Source organism: Anomalospiza imberbis, chromosome 3, assembly GCF_031753505.1.
Source record: "Anomalospiza imberbis isolate Cuckoo-Finch-1a 21T00152 chromosome 3, ASM3175350v1, whole genome shotgun sequence".
Lineage (NCBI taxonomy): Eukaryota > Metazoa > Chordata > Aves > Passeriformes > Viduidae > Anomalospiza > Anomalospiza imberbis.
The window spans coordinates 60,074,463-60,093,762 of record NC_089683.1 but is presented as its reverse complement, the minus strand read 5'-3'; the positions used below and the strand labels follow the sequence as shown (position 1 = coordinate 60,093,762).

Here is a 19,300-nt window from a genome sequence, read left to right as displayed (position 1 = left end):
AGTGGAATCACGCAGGCATGTCAGAGACCAAATCACCCCCTTTTCAGTAAATGTCTGAGATAGCAGGGTGCTCATATTAACTTTTCTCGCAGTCAGAACACACACATGCCTCCTCTCTTGCCATGAAAACACAAGATACAATCTATTCTACATGGTTGTTTCAGGTTTGTTGTTTTTTAATTCAAATAACTCATTGGCATTTTCAACTGCCGCTTTTTTTCTGAAAATAAGCCTTTCCTCTTTAGTGGCAAGCTGCACATCTTGCAGTAATTGAATAAAGGACAGCACCAGATAAGTGCATCCTGTCTGCCTTGAAATAAGTTTGCTACTTCCTTTTCCAAGACGATGAGAAACATCTGCATACAGGCATTACTACACAAAAGCTACGTTTCTGTAAGAAAAAGCCTAATTGAAAATTCAAATAGCTTCTATACCTCATGGACATAACCTGGTGTAGCAATTCAGGTAGGTATGTCACAACCTCAGCAACAAGGGGGTGCCATCAAGCTGTCCAAATTACATACAAGAGCTGTCTCTCATACAGAGACAAATCTCAGTTACCTTTTTCTCACCAAGTAATTATAAAACATAAACTACACTGTATATTTATTTTCTCTCCTGTGCTTCCCATATTCTTTTTCTAGCTATTTTTTTCCATCACTTCTCCTCTTCCTATCTGCCATTATTCACACACCAACATCACAAATTGTATCTGCTACACAACTACTGCTATACACCCCACTCCCCACCTACCTGTCCCTGCTCTGACTGCAGCCCAATAATGAGTCCCCAAAACCCATCCAGTTCTCCATGTGAGGCAGGTCAGGTCATGCCCCACTTGCTTCACCTGGAGTGGCTTTCTACTGCAGGGACGATTTTAAAGCTGGATGCTTTGGAACATGAGCTGCGCGTGGGGTCAGATTCTGTCAAAGGGGAGCTGCTCTGTCGCACATGCCCAGCCATCACACCTGCCTCGCTCCCCGCACTCCCTTATCTCACTGCATCACTCTCACAGTTTGTGTGACCTGGCCCTTAGGAGATGGACAACACTGTATGCTAGAGCTGCCTGCTACCAATCTCCCAGACAAGGAGAGCTGAGGATGCCCTGGGTCCATGCCTATGAGACAGACAGATGGCTGTGCTGCTATCCTGCAGCTTTACCCTGCTTTCTCCCACTCACATCTTTGGACTGCCAAGTTCCTCTGCCCATTCCCACTAGTGGAACTTCGACTTCTGTTCCGTTTCTTTACTCCACCTGTGCCATGGCATCAAGACTAGCTTGGAGCAGTCTTTGAACAGCTAGGTTTCCTTCCACTCTAACAGTTTATTAAAGAAAACAAAATGCAGCATCAATATAAGCTAGTTATTATGGAGGTAGAACTGATGCTCTGAAATCAGACAATAAGTCAATATCAGTTTTCCCCTACAACAAAGTCATCTGTAGCTGGCTGTCTCCCCACTTCAGAAAGTCTCCTAGGCTAAATGCACTCAAGACACCCAAGTTGATGGGTGTTTGTCACCTTGACAATCGAGGTGACAAGTATAAACATGTCCTAACCACCAGCTGAGAGGAGCAGAGGAACTCTGGAGGTGATGCAAACCATCATGCAACTGTGTCATGTAGGAGAACAGAGCAAGGTGCTGCCTGCCATCTTTGCACCAGACCCTTCTGCAACCATTCCAAAGATCTGAACGTGGGAGAAAGCCAAAGCCTTTTCTAAGGACATTAAGAGTAGCTCACTCAACAGACAACTCTTTGTGTATTTGGACACCCCACTTTCCAAAGAGAGCTATCTTCCCACCAGCCCAGCCACTCCAACAGGCGTGCTAGCAGATGCCAGCACCAGAGGGGCAAAGCTGGGAGGGAACCCCTTTCCTGCAGATGTTCCAATGGCTCCTGGCTGCTATCTGGTGACCCAGGCAGGCCCTGGCACCAGCTGCAGCTCCAACAGGAACCCCACCCGAGACCACTGCTGCTCCCTGACACACCCGATACTGCACGGCCTTTCTCCAAACGCTCTTCTTTATTATCTTATCCAGAAACGTCTGAACGCATTTTCATGTGGAAACTCTACAGCAGCACAGCGTCCTAAAGCCACACTCTCCTCAAAAGTGCAAGGCGGAAGATTTGATTTGTAGAAGTTTGGTACAGAAATGTAAGCCCCATCACCCAATTAAACAGATAATGTGTTACAACTTCTTGTAACTTCGTTCATTTACCATATTCCTTTCTTTAGCCAACAATATCCCCACTGTGTATTTACACATTAAGTTGCTGATTTTAGGTGATAAGGTCCTCTGAATATGTGTCATATTCTTGATATGAAAAACATATCAAGAATATTCTTGACCAGAAAAACAACAGCTCCATCCTGTATTTTTCACATTGGTGCAACTGTGAAGCCAAACAGAGTCCATATTTTTCTATTTGGCTGAAAAGCATGCCTTATAAATAAGTCACAGAATAAAACATAATGATGACAGCAGGTATGGAAAAAAATAATGAGCTTTGAGAGTGGATCAAACAGTTTCCTTAAATAAGCAGCAATTATTTTGCATTTCTTCTCCTTGTGCAAATCATATTTTTTGTGTTGTTAGGTTTTTTAATTTTAGTATTTTTTTTCAGGTACCCATGAGGAAAGTAGGAATGACACTACAACTAAAGAGGCACAGCCACTGAACAGTATGAGTCAGCAATTTTTAAACAAAAATAAAATACTCTTTCATTTGTTAGAATGTTCAAATACAATAATTCTTTCATCAATCTTGTTAGAACTTTTACAGAATTACTTTTTCCAGTTAGTTAAAAAGACATAAGACACTTTGAAGAAATAAAAAAGGAAGGACAAACTTCTTTGGAAAAAGAGAACAAAAATGGAATGCAGAATATTCTTTCAGTATACAAAAGGCTTGTATAAAGATTTTGTATCAGCTGTTGGCCAGCCTCATCAAGAATACATGACAAATAAATCAGCTTGATTTTCACTGAGGAAACTTTTGTATAGATGTCATGGTAAGCTTTCTGAGCATAAGGACATCTAAGGCCAAGCTTCTTTAGGGAGGTTACATATACCGACAAATTAGCAAAAAATAGCAATGTGGGAGGAAAATGACCTCATTATCCCTTACAATTTTGCTAAAAGCCTCCAGTAACTCTCTGTGCCAAATTGAAACAAAAAATTATTCTTTCAAGTGTCAGCAGTTTGGATTAATTTTTACATGAAATAGGCAAAAGCAATATTTTCCATATAAATAATGCACAGTTTAAAACTAATGGCTTTGAAACTTTTTAATGTTGTATTTGCTTTAAAATAGCCTTCTCAGATTTAGACTACATTTTGGGAAAATCACAGTATAAATTTTCCATACACTCCTCATAGAAGTGTTTGGAATGAACATCCGCTAGCTGACAGTACAGTTGTGCATTTATATATGAACTGATCTTCATGACAAAGACAGTTTTCTTAGGACATTTTGTTATTTCTTGCCAAAAACTAAGCTACCACTTCACAGTGTAACACTCACTCTTTTCTTTCCACAGTCTAGACAGAAGCAGTGACTCTATAACTAAGGTTTCCAAATCCTTTCAGTTATACAACCTCGGTATTAAAATTTCACAACATTTTAACCAGTGAAATGGTTCTCACTAGGACTGTTAATAACCCCAACCATTTGTTGCAGGAGGCAACATTCAGCAATACAATCAGATTGCATCTCTGTCCCAGGAGGGCAAATCTTCAAAGTTGCCAAGGTCAGAGGGAGGAAAAAAAAAAAGAAGCAGTGGATGAGTGCTGACCCAGATCACTATGGTGGTGGTAAAAACCGCATTCACAGTGTTCAGAGATGCCAAGACTTTGTCTACTGAAATTATTATGGTTTTCTGCTATGGTAACTAGTTAAAAAATCAGGCTATTTACTGCAGAATGCCACCTGCTACTGCCTGGCAAAGTACATCCAAACAATCACACAGGGCATCATAACAAATGGGAGCTTGCATTTACAAACCCAGAAATGTTGTGCTGGTATGGTTGTTCCCAGTCAGAAGCAGGTGGAAAGACAAGGAGAAGAGAGATGGGTGCATGGACAAGAGAGCTTCTCCAGGCAGAATGATGGCCAAGGTGGGGACAGGGCTCAGCTCCTCTAAGCACTATTGCAGCATCTTCTCTTATAGGCTGCATAATTATTTCAGCAGGAAAGGATTTCAAGGGATACATTGTCTGTCAAAACACATGCAGAAAAGCAGAAGCTGGTAAAGTACCATATATTGCTTATTTCATCATATTCTGCTTGTGAACTTGGAAGGGGACACAGTGGGCCAGGCTCACTGGTCCAGTTAGGAGGGCCAGCCTCTAGCACTGACTAACAGCAGCAGAAACAAGGTTTGGGTGGAATTGCAAAAATACAGCAATCATGAAGCAGCCTATCAAGGACTGAAATCTTCTTTTTTTTAACAAAAATACGGAAACTAATGTTTCTTTAGAAAGAAAAAAAATTGGTCACACAATCTGTATTATTCAGGAAATAAAACTAGATTATCACAGTCATCACTTCTGGCCTCACAATAGATTAATTTTCAGAATATTGTCATTCTCTCAGTTTTTCCCCATGAAGTCCAAGGAACTTAGGAAACCCACCCTTCATCTCCTGGATTTTAGTATACATCTTTCTTTACTGATTTTACAGAAGTCTTGGAAATCAAATACCTTTTTATTTCCAACTTCTGAGAATAATCAAAACTTTGTTCAACACTATGGTTTTTATTCCAACACACATAAATAGCTTCTTGACTTGCACAAAACCTGAAACCACTTTAATCAATCAGCTATATATAGTCTGGATAAATACTGAGTCTGAGATACTGGGTATACAGCCAATCCTGTGCTATTTGCTAATGCTTTGATCTAATTTCACATTATATTAAGAAGAAATGAAAAATATCCTGGTGAGGATGAAGGCAAGAGTAAAGAAATGACAGCATGTAAAATCTAGAGAATACGTACATTAGCTAAAAATTCAACTTGTTCCAAAAGCGTTTCAAAAGACAGAAATACACATAGAGTTATCACAAAATAAGACACAAATGTCCATAAATTTGTTATTATGTTACTCCCACAGGATCTCACTCTCGATTTTCCAGAAATCTACCACTATATAAAGTATATTTAATAGCATTAGTAGACAGCACTACAGTCTCACTGCGTGGGTAACACACTGCTCCATTTTCTATGGAATCCTTATGGCACAGGTGATTTATGTCTGTGCAACAGAAAGGGCTATTCTGTAGAAATATCACAGGAAATGACACACAGGAAATCAACCAACACAGACATCTTACAATCATTTCCTAAGCTCTAGGATGACAATCTGCTGAGCTCCTGAAACAACCCAGATGCTGCCGACGCAAGGAATGAACAAGCACCAAAAAGGCTTCCCTCTTCCCAGACTTCTGGGTCCCAAGAGGAGAAAAGGATGAACGAGGCAACGAGGTATGGAATAGTTGGTTATTTGCGACCTGAAAATATGCTTTATTGGGTACTAGCTGCTCAGTCCTGCCATGGTTCATCTACGGTGGGTATGGACAGATGGGGGAGGTCTGCAACGGCTGTGAAAACAAGAAAACTGAAGATTAATATGTGGTGAAGGCTCACGTAATGGCTGGGGAAAAGGTCATATTGAGGCAAACTTGCAGTGAGCCTCATGCCAAAGTTTTCTCTTCTTCCTCCCCCATGATCGGAGGCTTATAAGAAAAATGAAAACAGACTTTAGCAGGTCCTGCACTGACAGGACAAGGGCTATTTGTTCTAAACTAAAGCAGAGATTCGGGCTAGATATAAGGGAGAAATTTTCTGTGTGTGTGTGGTGAAACACTGTATTGCCCAGAGAGGTGGCAGATGCCCCATCACTGGCAACATTCAAGGCCAGGCTTGGACAGAGCTCTGAGCAATTTGATCTAGTTGAGGATGTCTCTGCTCATTGCAGAGCAGTAGAGTTTTAAGGGTGATCTCTAAAGGTCTCTTTCAACCAAAACATTTCCATCATTCTGTGAGTCTATGAACTAAGCCTAGCACAATTCACATAACATCCTGTTTAGCATGTATTATTCTGCTAAGGCTCAAAAGCATCTGTTCCTTTCCCACAAGCTCCAAATGTGTCAGGTAATGGATAGAGTAAAAATTCAGTTCCTGTCCTCAACAGCACTTATTAATTCAGGTTACAGAAAAATATCAACAGATGCAAAGAAATAATTGTGTTTCAGTCAGGTTTGCCAATGTGCAACAGCAGACCACATCCTGGAAACCAGATGAACTCAATAACATTTTAACATGAATTTTATTAAGGGAATGCTAGGACATACCTCATGAGGATTTAACTGAATGCACAGTATAGAAAACTGCTTTCCATCCAAGTAAATTTTACCAGTTAAAAGTAGTCAGAAAATGAAGAAATATCTCAGCATACTATTTCATTATTATTCAATATTCTACTATTCCCACCCACCCTTAATGATACAGCCTTTTAATAGAAAATGATATATATGAAAGTCACATATGCAGGTCTCTTTACAGTATATTAAAAAAAAATCTGACATTGTTGTCATAGGCTAAGAATCTATGAGGCATCCATAGAACATTATTTTCTATGGAAAATAGAGCAGAACTATTCTACACTAATTTGAATACACAGGGGTCTACACAAGCAGATTACACTGACTTCAAATGTAATTATTTATTGTAATTCTTCTTCTTATCCACTAAAGGAATTAGCAGAGCTGTTTCAAGACTGCAATCAGGAGAACATCCATGTCATTCCATAACACTTTTTTTTTTATTCAGACAGATGTTTTCCTCCAAAGTTTTCATTATTCATAAATAATACCTGTTTTACGCCTGTATAAATTAAGTCAAGATACTGTTAATTTTTCTCTTAAGTTAGTTAGTCTGCCAGTAAAAACACCATTCTTTCCTGTACACCATTTAAAAAAACCATGGAAGTTAGGAAGTTTTGCGAAAAATCAGTACAAAATTTGCTGTAATTGCATGAAACTTCCCACTGCAAAAATAAATATGATTTTCTTAAGATAACTGAAGAAAGATACCTAATACTTAGGCTATTGCCTACAAATCAAGGAATTGTAAAATACACAAATGCTGCACTAACACTCAAAATACCCTAAAACACTGTTGGTGAAATCTTGGTCCCATTAAAGCTGATGTCAAACTTCCTGCTAGCATCAACAGAATTTCATCCATTGTGACAACTAAGAAAATAGAAAAGGCTTGGAGATAGACAAATAAAACAATAAATAAGATTGCTTTAATAACTACTTCTGAGTTCTTGGACCATGCAATTTCTTCTCCTCCCCCTGCTATGCAACCAAGCTGAAGGTTCAGTGCCTGGGTAGTTGATTTATCTCTCCCTGTGACAAAGCTTTGGACATTGCCCTTCCCACTGTTTCATGCCCAGAAAAACACAACACAGCAGCTCTTGCACCAGTTGCATTTTAACAGTGCAGGAAAAGATCCACAGCATTAAAACTCAGTTTTGCAGTGACTCATCCAAGAGCACTGCACTTCCTAAAACTGGGTGTCTTAGTGGTTTTTTGTTTGGTTGGTTGGGTTATTTTAAGGTTTGAGGTAAGTTCCTCAGTGATCAGTGTGCAAGGGATCTTGCAGGAGAGTGGGTGGCACCATTTGGCTCTAGTCCCAAGTCAAAGGGTGTTTTGTAACTATATTGTCACCTCTTCAGACATGCTGCGGAGGCTTCAAAGGAACAGCACTTCTGGAAATCAAATGGCTTGATAAGTCCAACGCGAGAAACATACCTAAAGGCCAAATATCTTTTATGAGATACTGGACTCCAGTGACAACTGTTATTTATAAACAGACTACCCACTCTGGGCAACCTAAACAGCAGCTGTATCCATGTATGAAGAGCAGAGCTTTCACATAAGGCCTCAAAGTATAAGTTGAGGCAACATTTACTGGCCCAGTCACTTGAAAACCAACTTCTGCAATACTGTAGGAATATCTATCGGAGTAGCATCACTACAAGGAATTGCAGTGAACTCCAGTACTAGTACTCTAGTACTAGTATTATGTATTGTATTTTCCTTTCTGAAAAATAAAAAGTATTTTTAACTAGGTTTATAAAAACTTCAGATTTGGTACACCTGTTCTATTCAATTCAATGAATAATTATTTTCCCATGCCTACAACAGGCAGGCAGAACAGTAATTAAAATTTCAGTGCACATAAATGTTACATGTAACATTTACACTGGATTAAGCACCAAGTTTGCTTGCAACAGCAAATACAAAGAGGCAATGTTTTCTTAAATGTTATCCTTTAGAGCAATGAGATTCCCTGTAAATTTCTTTTTAATACTGTCCACAATGCTCTTAATAAGACATCTAAGCTTTGCAAGGCATAAGCATGCTAAGAAGAAATACTGACTAAGTTTTGAAGTGAAGATTCTCAAAATCCACTACCCATGATTTTCTTTTCTGGATCTCCAATTTCCAAGATCATTTTGCTATCCTATTTAATATTATCCTCTATTACACAGTCATTGATTTTAAAATGTCATTCCCCAATATGAAAGTATAACGTGGTTTTCAAGAAACTACTCTATATGCAAATTCTGCTGGCGATCGCAAGGAATGTTTGATGTTCATCATTTAAAATAAAAAAAGAGACCTCTCTGATATATCAGGGTAGAAGACAATACACCAGTAGATCATGCTGTAAGATCTCCCAGGACGCAGGAATGATGGAGCACAAATGCGAGTCTATCCTCGATAAGGGATGTACATCTCTGAACAGACAAAGAGCAGCAGCCGTGAGAACACCGAGCAAGGATGTCCACAGACTGTTGATGACAGTGCTAAGGCACAGGTGGAAGAACAAGCATCTATCCAGACTAACAGTGACCTCAGTATAATGCCTCTCAGAGTAACAGAAACACAAATACTCCTTCTGCTCCCGTGCTCACACACAGAGCACCAATGTTTCTACTGAAGGCCTGGCCATACAGACCAGGAAAAACCTGGGGTAATGCTCTCTGTATATCAGCTGCACTACCAACACACACCTTGCCCCTGTCACCTCATGTTACAGCAGGGGAGGATGGGCTCTCCAGAATGATGGATGAGCTACATCTCACTGCTGCAGAGTGAGAGCAGACACACTGCTAACTATGCCAGCAGGGTCACAGGTCAGCACCCTGTGTGATCCCCTGGGAAATAGTGCTCCTCCTCCCATGGTACCATGGTCCATGGACCACAGTCCCAACAGCTCCACAGGGAAAAGGTGACACTTCGATCCTTTCATCCCAGCACTCTGTCAGCAGTGCCAGCTCACAGAGGTGTCAAACTGAACACACGTAACAGGGAGAGTTATCCTGTGCTTGGAGGTTAGCATCCTTAAACTTTGTCAGGCATGCCTAACTTCTTAGTGCCATCTTTAGTAAGGCTGGTGATCCCTGCTGATGGTGTAGACTAGCTGTGGATGTGCACAGGCATATGTAGGCCATGGTGCATGAGGTTGTGACAGAGAACACCAAGGAAACAGGGAAAGCAATCTACAACTAGGAAATAAGGGTAGGCAGTAACTTCAGATAGCTAGCTTTGGAGATCTTACCTTGAAGCCTTTAGGGCCTTATATATTTCTTATGAGATAATACTGCAAAAAATGCATACACCAGATTGATCTTTTTAGGAAATCAGTTTCTTAGTAAATTACTGAGTTTATCTACTGTTGTCTGTCAATAAGAAATTGTTTCCTGGATATAGAGCTCAACAGCAGGCCAGAAAACTTCTATCAGTACACAAAAGTTTTCTTCTGCTTCCTCAGACTTTGAACATTTTCTCTTGTACACTACACATGAACAGGCACAGGAGCTTGTCCAAATAGCCACAAAGTCTCTTTCTGCAATGTCTCTATTTCATTTTTGTATAAAGGCTGAATGCATGCTGTTGGTACCAACATTATATATTACTGAAATAGTTTTTAAGATTACTCCATTACATAGATTTCATCAAGACACTGGTGGGTCGTCTTTTCACATTTGATTTTCTTCCCAAGCATTCTATCACAAATTTGGTGGAATTTTTTCCCTCCTTAGTCTACAAACTTGTTTGGGATTTTCTCCTTCAACCAACCACATGAGTGACACTTCCACTTGCAAAGGAGGTAAATAACCAGGCCTTGCTTTAATTACATTAACCTGAACAATTTGTTGCAAAAGTCTATAGATAGGGTGCTGCCCCTTTCTAGGCATTCTCTAAGCTAGTAAATCAGTGCAAGGCCTTTGCAGGTTATCAATGCCGTCCTCATGAGATTAAGTTTTAATCCAGCACTGTCACCCAAACATACTTTGCTGGAATACTTCAAGAGGTCCAAGCAGTTACTGACACTAACAGAGCCTGCACAATTCTGCCTCTATGGGTGGCTGCTGTAACAAAATTCAACTACAAAAATGTAGGAACAATGAAACTTGTTACTGCAATTCATAGAGTAATTTCAGGTTGAACAGCTGAACAGATGGCATTTGTAAGCTTTATTCAATATCTTTGACTTTTTAATTAGATTCCTGTTCGTGTCAGTCTGCTGGTTTACAGCAGGAGACCCCAGATTTCAAAGTAACCTTAGGAATCCCATTGCTCTGTCTGATAGAAACCACTATGCTAGAAAACTGCTGCAGGCACAGCTCCTGCTGCTTCCACCACAGGAACTCATCAGCAGGTAATTAAAAGAACCAAATTAAAGGGATAGTCCAAAAATGCAGCTACGCCTTAGCCAAGATGCAAATTAGAGCTTTAATGCGCCACACTGCTTTATAATTTTAGAATGCTTTTGGTGTGTTTATCATTAGGAACCTGTATGCCGTAATTTTCTCCTTCATGCCTTCACATGGTTCGCAAATTCACCTTCTGCCCCTGACAAGCTCATGCTGGGTTGTCACTGCTTTTTGGGAAGCTGCATGTGGGCAAAATGAAACAAAACATACTGACTGCTAAAAAGCTTAAGAACTTGAAAGGGAATAAACAGTGCATCCCTCTCAAAGCACTGAAACATGGCAAAAAGCACCAATGGTTGTGAGAACAGACACCCCAACAGACAGTAGTGTCATTAAATTTTAGAATAAGGTTCAATACTTTCTTTTATCAACACAGGTCAAAGAAAACCAATCAAACAAACAAAAAACACCCCAAAAAAACCCCACAAGCCCCCAACAGATTGACTAATATAGCAAATTTGGACTTTTATGAGTGCTGCACTGCATAAAATCTCAGTGACACTTTTAACCTATGGCAATAAAGAATGGCACAACATACTGGAATAGTAAGTCTAATCATATCAATCAATGGCACAGTTTCACAGCTGTCCTTTTATCAAAATCAATTAGAAATTTAATATTTTTGAGTTGTTTCTTTGTATTACTTTTCCTTTTTGAGGAGGGAAACTCCAGAATTCAGAAGACCTTCTAGACCTGTTGTAATCATGGTCAGCAGAACACTGACCACACCTCCAAATCCATTTTAATTTTATAATATATCCTGAATGTATAAACTAGTATTAAAAATAGCCTGTTTTAGAGAAGGATGGGCCAAATACTCCGCTAGCCAAACAACAGCATATGCAGAGTTTGTGCATATTTACTTCTGTAGCAGCAGCGTCCTAAATCCCTTGCATGCGGCAAAACTCTAAGTTGTTACAAAAATGTAACAATGCTCCATTAAGAACTAATTTTAAAAGAGATGAGTGGGTTACAAAGTAAACTGGGCACACAGGTATTAATTTTTAAGTGTTTGAATAATATCTAACAATCAGGTCTAATAATCACCTGCCCAGTATGTGTCCATCAAGGTGGGGAAAACCCTGTAACTCTGCAACAGATTCCCCTTGTTTATTCAGCACAATTTTGCCCCAAAATATTCTGTCAGGAAAGAAGAACAATTCTGTCCTAGCATGGAGTGAGACCATATCCCTCTGGAACTGCATCCCTTGCCAGTGGATGTGATTGCATCAGACAAACTCCTGGAGAATGAGAATGAACAGGATGTGTTGAGGTCTAACCATTTTTCTTCCCTGTGATGTCCAAACTGCTCATAGGCCTTAACTTCCTAAAAGGTGGCTTTGTCAGGATTCCTGCTACAAAGTCCAAACAAAGTCTGGATTTTGTGATAACTGGTAGCATACATGGTGTAGATAGCACGGTATTGACAACTATGTCAAGTTTATTCTGTTATTAACAGCAAACTGCTGAAGCAATTAAATATAATGAAAATTGAATAAACACTCTCATCACCTGTTTACAAAACATCATTATTAAGTCTTCTAAAATCTCTAAAACAACTCTAAACAATTATCTCAGATGACAAAACTAAACAGGATGGAGGAAACTTGCCCTATCATAAGCTCAGTTACACCAGATCTTTCAAACTCTCAACCAAAGCACCTCACTCTCTCTTGTGTCATTCACAACATTTAACTACAGCAGACAGACTTATGATGATCTCTGGAATTACACTGCAATGCCACTCTGTCCTTTAGGTGAGATGTGAGGAGTAGGGCTCTCTTTGCTGATAATTTTCTGTCTAATTCTGGAGCAATGCACTCTGCACCAGAAACTTCTCATCCATTCCCTCTCCTTTGATAAATTTACCACACTACAACGCTCTTGTGAGCTAAGCAGAAAAAAGCTTAAACTCCTCCCTTTCCCTGCTAAGTATAGAAAACTGTATCTCTGCTGTTTACAGATTTGGAGGCTTGTCTGACTGAAGTTTTGTAAATACAATCTATTTTGAAGTCACAAGCATTAATATTTGGATTAATGCCTTGAAAGAAACAGTTCACATAGCCTACATTTCTCCCTGTGCTGATGTTCTCTATTGGTTGATTCTAAAACCTCAAAAACACCCAACCAATATGAAACATTAAGATCCAGGGACTAAAACAAATTTTAACCTGGTTCTATCTGGCTCTTGGCCTATAATGTTTCATAATGCAATTTACCCACTCAGAAATAAACAAACCAACAAAAAAACTAAACAAACCTTGCATAACTTATGTGCTCTCTAAATGTCTTGTTTCCCTCTGCATCACGAGTGAAAGCACAGAAAGGGGCTGAGGTGTCCTTGTGGCTTCACAAGCTGAAGAACTTCTTGCTGGAAGTCCCTATTTTCGTAGCGCTGGCAATCTGAAAAACAAAAATTGTTTTGTTAACACTTGTATCCCTAGATACAGAAAATAGAAATAAGGTTTGTTCTGAACCACTGCCAACTACATCATTAACCTCTCCTATGAACAAGCCAACAGCTCTCATGCAAAAAAAAAAAAAAATCAGAAACATCACTCAATTCATACCACACTTATACATTCTGCACTGACTGCTCACAGCTAAAAACTTCTGTGTACAAATGGAAAATAGAAACCAGTAAAACAAAACATTACAACCATGTACTTTGAGAACAGCTGTTGTTAAGCTGTCCAGGTTTCCATCTAGGAAACACTCAACCAGGAAAGGTGGCTTGAAATAGGCCAGCACCATCACAGTCCCTTTTCTACTGTGGTGGCCCTAACGACAAACTATGTCTGCATCATAATAGGATTGCCTGTTTCCATATGTTCATATTTAAAGCTTCTATCAAATCCCAGCCAGGACCTCTACAGAATATCTGCACATCAGGTACAAAGATCTCCCATGGAAATTCTCTTGCATCAATCAAGCCAGGCTGTGAAAAGCCAGCCACTGCTTTTGAGGAGACAGATGTGGAGCAATCAGCTGCTCCTTTGCCCACATCACCTGAAAATGTTAAGACAGACACCAGCCATCCTCGGTGGATGTGCACTGAACAAGTAGAGTGACTAACTGAGTTCCTAAAAGCTGGCAAGGAGAACTTCATGCTTTACAAAGCCTGTCATTTTCATTCTGCAAAGTGTCAGACTATATTATAATATTTTCTCTGATGTTCAAATTGGCACAGCTGATTTTAAACAGCTTCTTCACAGCACAAAGCACCTTGTCATAAAATATCCTGATATCTACAATGGTTAAGCTGACATAAAACATAATTAAAACTCACACAAGAATTTTATCATACTCATGCTTCCAAAGGCAGTGGAATTAGAGCAAAGTCCTAAACTGACTTCACTGAAAATAAAGGCCATTACATTAAAATAAAATGGAAACAAAATAGCAAAGAATACAAGCTGCAATACCACCACACAAAATGGACGAATTAACAGCAGGCCAGCAAAGTAAAAAGCAACATCAGGCTGCAAGTTACACCCAAGAGGAAATGTGAGTAATAAAATGTAACTAATAAAATGCAACTGAATTCTCAGTTGTTACACAAAAAAAAAACCCCTTGTTAAGCTCCAAATACACAGACCTGCTTTGCTAGTGGGGAAAGGTGTATCTATCTACACACAACATTTAGCGCTCAGATCACCAAAGCCCTCCTAATCATAGCTGTAAGAGACACAGATCCAAGAGCTGCCAGACAAGGCTGCAAGCGCCATGATTATGGCATTCAGATAACACTGCCATGATCCATGTGCCACAGATATCGTGTTTCTCAAAGTTCATTGCACTGCTACCATGCCTGACCTTTATTTTTTGTCATACTTCCTTTTTCTACACAATGGCACAGCATGGCTCCACTCCTCAAAGCCACACAGGGCTTCCTTCCCAGAAACTGGGATTCAGTTCCTGAGCACCAGCAACTAAGATTCAAAACCTGGGGCAATAGCTTGCTCTCATCTGCAAAACCCCTGAACTGAAAAGTGTCCTTTTTCTTCCCATGTTCCAGCTCACTGCAGAGTGCTGCTTGAGCGTTTTCCTTTCTGGCTGGAACTACATTTCCAGATCTTCAGGCATGGCTTCTTTATTAATGGTTTGATAGACATGGAGTGACATTTAATGCAAAGCTAAATGTAAGATCCATGTCAGGATTTACATGTAATTTCAACAATGCCGTCTTATACTCTGCCCTCACGGGCAAACCTGACCCTCCCGGATTTTTGCTGGCCCATACCTATAGGGGAATGCAACTAGCTGTTTTCTAATACAGCCAGGGTAATCTCACAGTACCCAATCGTCACAAATTTGTAAATGTACAGCTAAAACATTTCTATCTGCATTGGAACAGGCAGAAACAAGAACACAACGTTTATAGCAGGCAGATGCTATACTACTTTTGACACAAATGAACTGATTTATGGCAAAGTATCACAAGAGTCCCTCCCTACCAGTCAGGTCTTACTTGAACACTTATTAAGGCAAACTTCCTGGCCAGGGTAGAGGGCCAAGATTTTTGAAGTGCTTCCAGCACTCCCAGTAAGCTACCTCTTAGGGAGGTCACAGTGCTCCCCCGCAAGCAGTCCATCAAATATTGAAGGAAGTTTGCCATGGTGAACACAAACTTCCCAGCAATGCTCTGCCAGATCTGTAATACCCATCTCTCTGGATCTGCACAATCTTGAATAATAAGGTTTAACATAAGAAAAATCTGTAGGGTAGAATATTACTCCATATATACAGACCTTTACACATTCAGGTGTCTTTTTCTAGCAGGCTAGGAGGAAATCGGCATCTCATACCAGCTTACAACACTCCTCTCTTTTTCCTTTCCCCGAAATGTCTTTAATACCAATAATTCCCATTAAATGTCTACCAAGGGCAAAGCACTTCTGAAGGAATAAATCTAAAAAAAAAATCTTTCGTGTGTCAAAAAAATAGATAAAGTAGTACTTAAAAAGAAAAAGAAAGAACTGCTGTAGTAAAGTAATAGTCACATAAACCTCACACATCCCAGACTCAGATTTTTGCCTCCTGCCAGCAAACAAGGTCAAAAATCCCATACACTAGGCATGCCATATACAACACCCTAGGCTCTGTCATTTAGTTAAGGACAGACAGGTAGGCATATAGATGTGAAAGCCTTAACGGCACAGATTAGGCAGTATATGCTATGGTAACAACGTTGGTTTGTCATTCATCTTGTACTCACATTTTCATTTTCCTGCTGAACAGGAGGGTACACAAAAATAAACACTAGCAAATGGCTAGCAGGCAATGGCACTGAAGCAAAGTCCTTAGTACAAAGCTACCATGGGCCCTTCCAGATCTATTGTAAACAAAGGGTGAATTAAATTGTGCACACAATAGCAACACTTAATTCGCAGATGTAGTTCCTCAGCTCTGATCTGGGAAGGGCTGTACAAACTCAGGGCAGGTTCTGTCTGCACAAGGAGGGAGCAAACACCAACTGATGGGTTTTTTGGGGATTTTGCTGGGTTGCCAAGCATCGTCATTAAAAACTATACCCCCTGGTTAAAGCCAGTGTACAATGACAAGGCGCTGAGCAATTCAGGAAGACAGCTCTACAGACACCTCCATCCCCCTGAGCTGCAGTACACGTGTGTCAAAAGGGAGGTATGAGCTGCTACCAAACCACAACAGGTCTGGCAAGAAGGGAGCAGAGAAGTGACGCTTATTATTCATGTGGTTCCCCCCAGGGTTAGCCACTGGTAGATAAACCAAGTACAGCACAGCACCCTCCTATAAAATGCACTGCAAACAGCTTTACAGGATATACATCCAGACCTTGCCTTGTCAATCCCCAGAGAGAGAGATTTTAACTTCATCTGTGGCATCTATATTCAAACAACCACTGGTGAATAGCTTGTGGCAGCTGTTGCAGCTTTTTGCAGCAGTCCATCAGCTTGCTCAACATGGTTTTCTTGGGTAGACACCCCTCCCTTTTCCCCTAGAGAAATTTGGGGATAGTCTGCAGATCCTGCTGGAAAGCTGCTCCTGCTTACAGAAAACAAATAAACAAACAAACAAAAATCCCACTTTTCCAGCCCCATTGTCTGACTCCAAATGCACCACAAGTCCTACTGGACATGACAGAGAACATTCACACATTCAGCATATAATCAGCTCCTGGGAGCCCAGGTATCCAGTGACACACTGAGCTTCAGCTCTGCTCAGGGGCAGCAAATCCTCTGGTCCTTGGGAAGGGACCATTGACTGAGCACATCCATTCAGCCTGCCCACAAAGGCAGGGCAGTGCCACAGCAGGCAGCTCTGCCCAAGGAAAGCTGGACTTCACTTCCCTGTGCCTGAGTGTTTGTTTCAGGAAATCTCCCATTCCCAAGCCAAGTTTCAGGATCTACCCTAAATGCTCTGTCAGATGCAGAACAGAGCCAAGCAGATAAGTATGTCTGGGATGATCCAAAGCATTTATTTCCCCACCTTTCTTGCTATTTTCAAAATGTATTTGTGAAAGCACTTGATTTTTTTATCTGATTTTTGTTGATGGTTTGCACTTCAGAGGCAACATACAAACAGAAGTTCTGACCTTTTTCCTAACCTTTGATTGATCATATGAGAAAAAGGAACATCTTGTTAACACTACTTTCCCTTGATACACTGATTCTACACAAAACTAATGATCATCCTCTAAATCCTCTCTCTACTCAGCAGTTTAATTAGAAAGATGATCATTGATTAATGCACTTGAGTTACCTGAAGAAGGTGTGACTGAACACAGATCACTCAACCTAAGAGAACTGTAGATTAATTAGTTCTGCATTAAACTGCTTTCCTCTTCATTCAACTTCAAAAGGAGGAGAAAAACCCCACAACACAACAACAAAGCACCAAGTTTTCAGTCTTAAACTTCTGAGATAATTTTTAATTTACTTTATTACTTTATTACTTTATTCTTTAGAAAGTCTCACATTTTCTTGCCTTGAATTTCATAGTCATCTACTTTTTTCTTCCTTTTTTTTTTAATTATTGTAATTTTGCAAAATAAACACACCAAGCCTGGAGGTTCAATATGCATTTGCAAAGCTCTGCCAAAGACCTGTAGTCTTGAATTAGTTGGCTCGGGCAAGGAAGTAGGAATGACACTGATACTCAATGGGAATGTGCACAGCATTAAGTGCATACCACAACTGAAACCAGGTATGCTCCCAGCCAGCCAGCAGTTTCAGTGTCCCCACCTAGGAAGACAGTCAAAGAGAAAACTTTATTTAAAGGTTTCCTCACTCTATTTTAAGATCTCACTAAAATTCCTCCAGCCACAAGCTGGTCTATAGCCTGATCATGAGACTTTTAGCCCTGAAAAGCCGGTAAGCCTTCCTTGACTGTAGCTCTGCACCATAACTCATGCTGCCCTTGGTCTGGGAAAGCTCATGCTTCATCTGCCCTTGGAGCCACAATTCTGTCTGCAGGTGTTCTGAACAGCCTCAAGGACTGGCTAACTTTTCTCTTTCCATGAAAATCCTCTCCTGGTCTCTACACATGAATAGAAGTCATTCCCACATCATGACCTTTTCCTTGCCCACTGCCCTGTGACCAAGGCAGACACCATTTCCTTACCACACGTTGAGTGAAAAAAGCCACAGGTGATTTCAAGCATATAATCCTCCTGCTGCTTTGTCTCTCTTTGTTCAGGAAGGTCTCCTGAAAAGTGGCAGGTAGAGTTGGTGACTCAGCTTTAGGAGCAGCCTAATCCTTCCCTTGGTCACCAGAAAGTGATACTAGGAAGGCAGACATGGGGCAGACCAGAAAACCAGGCTAGGCAGAAAGGGAAGAGCAGAGCTTTCCCTTCTGTGTCCTGAATTACATGATTCATATCATCTCTTCTTCTGTGCATGCTTCTTCCCATACTTGGCATTATTTATTCACTTTCAAAGCACAAGCTACCGCACAGGATACAACACAGCCCTGCAGACTCCTGGTACAGGATCAGAAAGGATTTTTCAATCGGCCTCTGTCAACTTCAAACATAATCAATACGTGGCTCCAGCAAAAGTCAAGCAAGAAAGCTGTTGTTGCATTTTAAGATTTACATTTAAAATTTACATTTTTAAGAAAGCTGATGCATGCCATTTTAAGAGCATCCAGAAGCAATCCACTGAGAATCCCTTCCCTTCTGCCATTATCCCTGGTGGTGAAAATGTTTTTTTCTCAAATTGTTTATCTCAAAGTTATTTCATCATCAGCTATGGAGAAAATAAAATAAGCCTGTGTTATTGCAAAGGACTAGGAGCAGTAACTAAATCTTACTGAGGCTTCTGATGGTTTTGCCAACACCTATAAATCACTTCAATGATACAGTTTTGAAAACAGGATGACCAATAGCAAAACGACAGAGAAAATGAGAATTGAGCCTGACCTATGTGAGATCCATCACAAACTACATCTTTCTAGTGGTAAAGAGATTAGAGCTGCATAGGACACAAGCGATAGATGCATAAACCCCATCACCAGCTTGGGA

The 19,300-nt window shown here is 40.3% G+C and overlaps 1 protein-coding gene across 1 annotated transcript in view; it reads right to left on the bottom strand.

Moving 5' to 3' along the window:
- Nucleotides 1–667: 667 nt before the first annotated feature.
- Nucleotides 668–19,300, bottom strand: part of SCAF8 (SR-related CTD associated factor 8) — a 164,612-nt gene continuing 145,979 nt past the window's right edge. The window contains exons 21-22 of the transcript XR_010997283.1: nucleotides 13,058–13,200; nucleotides 668–2,395 (exon numbers count right to left, since the gene is read on the bottom strand). The gene's annotated coding sequence lies outside the window, so the exon portion shown is untranslated. The remainder of the gene's footprint in view (nucleotides 2,396–13,057; nucleotides 13,201–19,300) is intronic.